The sequence below is a fragment of the Triticum dicoccoides genome, chromosome 5B (assembly GCF_002162155.2).
Source record: "Triticum dicoccoides isolate Atlit2015 ecotype Zavitan chromosome 5B, WEW_v2.0, whole genome shotgun sequence".
Classification (NCBI taxonomy): domain Eukaryota; kingdom Viridiplantae; phylum Streptophyta; class Magnoliopsida; order Poales; family Poaceae; genus Triticum; species Triticum dicoccoides.
In genome coordinates this window covers 422,219,346-422,227,615 of record NC_041389.1, presented here as the reverse complement: position 1 = coordinate 422,227,615, position 8,270 = coordinate 422,219,346, and positions in this window count along the sequence as shown.

The following is an 8,270-nucleotide window of genomic DNA, read 5'->3' as shown; positions in this document are numbered from 1 at the left end:
AAGGCACATTCTCAATGACCATAACATGGAACAGCTGGAGTGATCTCTTCCCAATTGATGTCTTGTTGCAGGGCCAGCAAGACACATAAATCCATCGGAGATTCGTCGAGGCGATGTGGAGGCTAATAAACCCATGGATCTGCTCAAGACGAAGGTACTCAAGCGCAGTACAGCTGCAGAGCAGGTGCTCCATAGCCTTCTTCGAGATGACAATGTCAAAGAGGTCGAGCTGCTTGAGTTGAAGGAGAAGAAGGGCGGGCGCGACATTAATCTATGGAAGATAGCAGGAGCTGAAGCTAGTGAGACGCATCGTTGGCGTGAGGCAGAGCGCGGACGGTGACAGAGAGCGACATCGTCCAGCTTCAAAGCTGAGCTCCTCGAGCTGATCTAGGGCGAGGGATAAGAACCACTCATTGAACTTGGGTTGGACCTTGCAGTTGGTACTGAACATGTGGATGTCAAGGCGTCTGGCTGGCCCGGGGTGCAATGAAAGGATCTTGGAGACTGCGGCCATGCGTTTGCAATCCCCGTCGCAGAGGCAGCTGTCAACGGTGAGGTTGAGGGGGACGCAGCGCCAGAGGGAGTGCCACCGCCGGGAGAGCAGGGCGGTCCGCACAGCAGATTTGGTGGGGAGGAGGCTGATGATGACGAGCAGCATGTCGTCAGGGAAGCTGCTGATGAAGTCCAGGCTCGCTGGATGCGGTTTTGGCTCGAGCCGCCTCTGCTTGTTGGCTGCCTCACCGTCCATCTCAACCAGCGGCGATGCCAGTGTACACGTGTGCTGGTGTGTGTTGTGTGCTGGGTGTGGGCGAGTGCGTCCTTCTGTGCATGCCGCCGCGCAGTGGTGAATTGTGCGCGAGTGCGTCCTTCACACGCAAGAAGTGTGTCCTCAATGCACCCTCAATTTACTAGAGAGTGGGGTGCTACCCCGAGTGGTTTCAACTTTGTTTACTTCACCGCATGTCAGATGGGCCTCTTGTTTACTTATTTTCACCCACTGCCACATGGGACAGCACACGAAGATACAGAACACGAGCTGACAAGGCAGCATGTGGATTGGTTGACCGGTCAACTAAACAATATACGTTGCTATACGCTGACACAGTGAGCGTATAATCCGTCGGTATAGAGAGTTCGAGTGAGAGGGGAGGCCCGTGAGAGATAGCAGAGAGAGAGAGAGAGAGAAAGAGCTACTCCCTTCGTTCAATAATGTAGTTCCAACATTTCTTTTAAAGTCAAACTTTTGAAACTTTGACCAAGTTTATAAAGAAATTACTTATATCTACAATACCAAAGATAAATGATAGTATGAAGTAAGTACATGTTGTGATGAATCTAATGATCATTCTAGATGTAAATGTTTTTCTCCACATATACCTGGTCAAACTTTTCTGAGGTTTGACTTTTCAAAACATCCATATGCTTATGGACGTGACAGAGTCCCTAACTAGAGAGAGAGAGAGAGAGAGAGAGAGAGAGAAAGAGTGATTGAAAAAAGTGTGTGTGCGTGTGTGAAAGAGACATGGACAACACACGATAAAAGTAGAGAAAAAGCATGCGTGTCTTATGCAAACATATCACACATGCATCTTCGACAATGGAGGCAAGGTGAGGAGATAGTGTGTGGTTGTTTGGTACCGAGAGAGCAAGACCCCTAGCATGTGGCCAAGAGGGGTCTAACAAACAAGGGAGAGAGGTCAAGAGAGACGTACGGAGAAAATGCAGACATGGGGAGGAGAGAGTGTATGTTTGTCATAGAGAGATCCCCTGGAGATCATGATGGGACTACATGGGTGGGAGATCGAGTGAAAAGGTGTGTGCGCGATAGAAGATGCCCCGAGAGATATCGAGATAGACGTATGGATGGAAGGAGACAATATGTGTGTTCCTGATGGCTAGTAAGAGATAATCATACTTAGGAGGGGGGAGTGCTTGCGCCTATGATGGAGTGAGGGATTAGGGTACTTAGGGGGTGCGTGTCACATGGAGAGAGAACAAGGGAGGAGAGTGTTGGATGGGTCTACATGTATAGCACGAGCGAGACATGTGTATGTGTGAACCAGGGAGATATAAGGTCAGTTTGGCTTGCGTCCTGAGCATCTTTTGCCTGGCCTGGGGTTGTGGCTGGATTTCATGCACGCTTGTTTGGTTGCTACCCTGTGAAAAATAAAGCCCACCTGGCCTGGGTTCCCTTGCACTTTAGTTAGCCTAGCTGGACTCCAGACACTGCAAGTAGCCTGGCCCAAGCGACCGATTTTGAACGCCTGGCCATGCCTGGTCGTGTGGCCACGAGTCTAACAACAACATGGATGGATATTAGCATTAAATAATTGCTGCATGGATTGATTGATGGGATGTTGATGCTTTGCCTGGCCCAGGCATGAACCAAATGCTTCAGCACCACACAAGCCTGGCCAGGCAGAAATATTTTTACATCTCACGTCCACACCAGGAAGTACTGGCCATCAAGGCATGAGGGTCAGGTCACGAACCAAACTGACCAATAAAGTTTCAGAGAGATTGAGGAGCCCCGATAAGGCTGAGTGGTGCGTCAGATAGCTGAGAGGGGGAAAGAGATATTCCATCCGCTCGATAATGCAGTGCATGTAAATTTTTTAGAAGTCAAACTTTGGAAACTTTGATCAGGTTTACACAAATGTTATTTATATCTACAATACCAAAGATACATCATACAAAACTACATCTCATGGTGAATCTAATGGTATGTGTTTGCCGTACTAGATGTAATTGTTTTTCTCCGCGTACATGGTCAAACTTTGTGATGTTTGACTTTTCATTAAATCTATATGCTATGGACCGAGGAGAGTGCCTAAGTCGAGACAGATCAAGTGCGTGTGAAGTAGAATGAGTAAGTGTGCAAAAAGAGTATGTGTGTGAAAGAGAAAGTGACAACAAACGATAAATTAGAGAGAGTGTGGTTTTTTTCGTTTCTTATGCGAACACATCACGCATGCATCTTCGAGATAGAAAAGCGAGGCGAGGAGATACACGAAGATAGCTAGTGTGTGATTGTTTCCAACGGAGAGAGACAACCCTGTAGCACATGTCCAATAGAGGTCTAGCAAACAAGGAACAAAGGTCGAGAGGGACACATGGAGGACATGGACACATGGGGAGGGAGAGAGGGTGTGTTTGTGATAGAGAGATCCCCTCGAGATCGTGAGGGGACTATATGGGTGGGAGATCGAGGGAGGTGCGTGCGTGATTGAAAGATGCCCCGAGAGAAATCGAGATAGACCATGCACATGTTTGTGATGGAGACTAAGATTAGCTAGTCATATACATATAGGGGGGGACTGCGTGTGCCTACAATTGAGTGAGAGACCACCATACTTGGCTAGCTAGGCATGAGATTGTGTGTGTGTGTGCGTGTGAGATGGAGAGAGAACGAGGGAGAGAGATAGAGTTTTAGATGGGCCTTCGAGTGCGAGTGAGATATGCATGTGTATGTGTGACCCAGGTGGATGGAGAGTTTGAGAGAGAAGGGAAGAGCTTCGATATGACAGAGTGGTGCGTGAGAGATTTACGGGTAAAGAGCCAAGGAATTTGTGTGCGTACAATGAGTGCACCCAAGATATCTAGCTTGGACTAGCTAGAGTATCATACATAGTATGCGAGAGAGACCTATAGATGGTGTATATATGTTGCGATACCCCCAATTCAATCGTACACGCAAATGTGTATGATCAAGATGAGGGACTCACGGGAAGATATCACAACACAACTCTAGACACAAATAAAATAATACAAGCTTTATATTACAAGCCAGGGGCCTCGAGGGCTCGAATACAAAAGCTCGATACACAAGAGTCAGCAGAAGCAACAATATCTGAGTATAGACATAAGTTAAACAAGGGTGCCTTAATAAGGCTAGCATAAAAGCAACACGACCGAAGAGGCAAGGCCTCCTGCCTGGGACCTCCTAACTACTCCTGGTCATGGACGGCCTCCATGTAGTAGTATCCGTCGGCGGTGGCATCTGGCTCCAAGGATCCACCATCTGGTTGCATCAACCGGAAAGAAGAAAGAAGGGGGAAAAGGGGTAGCGAAGCAACCGTGAGTACTCATCCAAAGTACTCGCAAACATCGGATCTATACTAAGTATGCACTGGTATCAAATGGAAGGTTTGTATCTGTGGACTGAACTACAGAATGCCAGAATAGAGGGGGAAGGCCTAGCCTATCGAAGACTAGCATCTTCAAGCGGCTCCAAGCATCTTGCAGCATGTAGAAGAGTAAAGAATAGCTTTAATATTTAACAAGCATGTTGTAACATTAGTGCCCAGAGATCCTTCCTCGACTCCCTGCGAGAAAGCAATCTCGGAGCCACATATTCAATTATCCATTCATAGTTGTATAAGATCAGGATATAAGTCTGAACGTCCGTTACCGTGGACACGGCTATTAATAGATAATCTTCCCTGCAGGGGTGCACCACGTTTTCCAACATGCTCGATCCCTCTGGCCGGACACACTTTTCTGAGTCAATGTCGGGCCTCGGAAGATCAACACGTCGCAGCCCTACCTAGGCTCAGCAGAGAGGTCCCCGCCGGTCTACCTCCTAAGCACTCCGGGGTCTGGGCCCATCGCCCGTTGCACTCTAGGTCATTGCGTACAGGGCGGGTCCAGGCTCCACCTCTACATGGATGGTGCCGGCCCAGCCGTGCCGCACTGCTGAACTGGACGTCTGACAAAGCTTCGTCTGATACCACGACGTCGAGGCCCATAACTATTCTCACGTGGTGGTGGGTGCGTAAAGGCCAAAGGCCAACTCAGAACGAATACCCAAACCATAGTGTATTATTAGCTTGCGGCGACGAGCAGAGACTCACGATCGAAAGTGACCCCGTCGCCCCGTCTCATGGACTTACGACAAGGGCTCAATGCCCGGCCGAGCCATGTCATTATCTTGCGGGTGTTCTCCGGGCCCGCCCGACTTTCTCCAAGGTCTCAAGTAAAGTCATTGTAACCGTGTGTCCAGACATCAAGGGGAAAACCCAAGGAATCACCCCCGATGGATTCCACTCAATGTAATCATCAAGGTGAACGTAAGAGGGACCACCCTCGAGGTTCACACTTGAGGTGTTGAATGACAGAGCCGTATCGGGAATGGTGAAAGAGGAAACCACCCTTGATGACCACGACCGAATAGCTAGACTATAGAATTATCATTAGGAGTGTGTTATGAGGGATCACCCTCGGCACTCGATAGTAGCTCTGCAGAGTCGAGCAACAAAAGGGGCATGATGTGATGTGAGGTGTCGGGCTCTGGTTGTCGATCACGTTGATCGAGTCGTCAATGATGAAGAAGGGGCGACAAGGACAAGGTGGGGGTCACTGATGGATCACTAGCCAACCTATACTAAGCAGTTTAGGATAAGCAGGTAGATAATAATAGCAGGTACAAAAGCAGGCTATGCATCAGAATAGGAGCAAACAATAACAGTAGAAAAATCTAATGCAAGCATGAGAGTATAGAATGGGTGATATCGGGATGATCAAAGGGGGGGCTTGCCTGGTTGCTCAGACAAGGAGGGTCGACGTTGACATAGTCGATCACAGGGGCATCAACAACGCTCTTGGGGTCTACCAGAGAGAAGAGGGGGAAGAAACAGTAAATACATAGAAGGCAAAAACATAACAGGACAATAGTCAGAGCTAGACGTGTTCTAACGCAGTGCTACACGATACCGGTAAAGGGGAACAACATCCGGGAAAGTTTTCCCGGTTCCGAACGTCTCAGATAGATGAACCGGAGGGGAAAAGTTCAACGTTTGCTATGCTAGGGACATTTGGCGGGCGAACGGACCGCGCGTTCAGATTCGTCTCATCGTTCTGAGCAACTTTCATGTACAAAGTATTTTAATCCGAGCTACAGTTTATTATATATGGTTTTCTAAAGTTTTAGCAATAAGCTGAAATTATTATTAATTATTTAAAACAACAGTATCCAGAATAGGGCGGAGGTGACGTCACGATGACGTCAACAGGTCAACTGACCGGTTGGCCAGGTCAAACCTAACACGTGGGGTCACAGTGTCATAGACTAACACTAATTAACAGTTTAATTAGTTAATAAGTTTAATTAGGTTAAATAACATGATTAAATTAATTAATTAATTACTTTTAGTTATTATTAAATTTACATTTACATTTATTTATTTTAAAAAAGGGGGCTAGGCCCCGAGTGGCAGTGGCACAAGGGCCTTAGCGGGGCGGGCAAAATGGGCACTGGGTGTGGGCGCCCGTGTGTGCCCGAGCCACCAGAGGGCGGTGCCGGCCATGGCAGAGGTAGCAGGCGGCGCGAGGTGTGGGCAAGGCGCAGCCCTGGCGCCTGGCGCAGCTAGCAGCGCGGTCAGTGGCCACGGCAGGCCTGGAAGGCGCGACGGGGCGGAGGGAACGGGGTGGCGCCGCTGGCGGACGTGACCAGCCAGGCGAGGCGGGGCGAGGCAGGAAGCGACGCGGCGAGGCGCGCCTAGGGCGCGCACGGGCGCGGCCTGACGTTCTGGATAGGGAGAGGAAGAAGGGAGGCAGAGGCCGAGGGCCTCACCGGCGGTCATGGGGCAACGACAGCGGGTGTCGAGGAGGAAGACGGGGACGATGACGGAGACGAAGTCGACGATGGAGCGGACGGCAGTGTCGGGCGCGTGGAGGCCGTTCGTGGAGGAGGACGAAGGTGGGCGGTCCGGCGACGCGGCATCGAGGAGGCTAGGGGACTTCGAGGCGAGGTGGCGCTGGCGATGGGGCGTAGGGGATGACGGTGCGGCGCCGGGTCAGCGACAAGGCGAGGCCGCGGCTTCAAGCGAGCGTCGCGTGAGGGAAGGGATGGGCGAGGAGGAGGCCGGCAACGAGGCGACCGATGACGGGGGCGGGGGTGGCGTCCGACAAGGAGGGATCCATGTGGCGGCGGGTTCGGGCAGAGCACAGCGGCGATGGGAGGCGCGGGAGCGCCCTCTCCCGATCCAGATCCACTCGGGGGCGGGGTGGGGAGACGAGAGGGATCGGGGGAAGGAATGGGGGTTATGGGCTAGGCTTCTGGTGTCGGGGGTTGTAGGTGCCGGTTGGGCTAGATGAGGGAGTTGGGCCGGCCAGGGGAAGCCAGGTGGGTTGAGGCCCAAGGGGGCGCGGTGGCCAGCTGGGCCAGTCGGCCCAGTTGAGGGGGTGGGGCTTTCTTCTCTTTTCCTTTTCCTTTTTTTGCTTACTGTTTTATTTATTTAGAGCATTAAACCAATTTATAAATTTGTTGCTTCACCATGACAAATATCTAGGCACTATTTGCAACACCTTGAACATTTTAGTTTTTGACATTTGAAAACTTTTGAAGTTTGTCTTGATTTTAAATTTGAATTTGAATGGGGTTTGAACCAACGCGAGTTTACGAACAGTAATGTGGTGATGTGGCGACATCAGTGGAGGGTTACTGTAGCTTAAATATCCGGGTGTCACAATTCTCCTCCACTACAAGAAATCTCGTCCCGAGATTTAAGGGGTGGATTAAGGGGGAAAGACTCGAGAAGGACGGAGCTCAACACAAGATAGGTACCTGGAGGAGGTTTCGATGAACGCGACATAGAGACATCTCTTGAGTTGAAATTCAAGAAAGTCATCGAGAGAAAGGTAAGGAGGAGCAACAAGAAGCTTCAACCGAGTAGGTAATCGTTTGTTGCCTAAAACAGAGGGTGAAAGGGGCTCATAGCAATGGGAATAAGTATTGCAGCTGATACCAGAACAGATCACAAGGAAGGTGGTTCCCGAATTACATACGAAGCCAAGCGTGAGGAACAATTTTGGAAGAAAGGGATGCACAAGAGAGTCAGGTTTCGATCCTGTGGAACTGTGGGTTATGGGCCCACCATGTGGTTTAAAAGCAGGAATGGTGCTAATATTTTGTACGATCATGGAACTAAGGCAAGTTAGGGGACAACCTGACAGTTATGTTGGCAACAACGTTGGTACCAAGGGCGAAGGACGAAGAGAACCATTTTCCTGCTCGTTAAGACGAGGTGGGCCAATAGGAAAAGTTCTCGTCCATCGGTGGTTACCAGAATGTCATCAACAAAAGTGACAAGGTCTTACTGATAGAGCTTGTGCACCGAGGTGTTTACATAAGCAGGGAATTATCACTACTCAGATATGTTAGGTTACAAGAAAGGTTAAACCAAACAATGGAAAAAAGTGTAGACTGGAATCAGTTATCGGTGTTCTCGAGTGTCTAACAACTCAGAATCCGTGGAAACTTGGAACAGCGA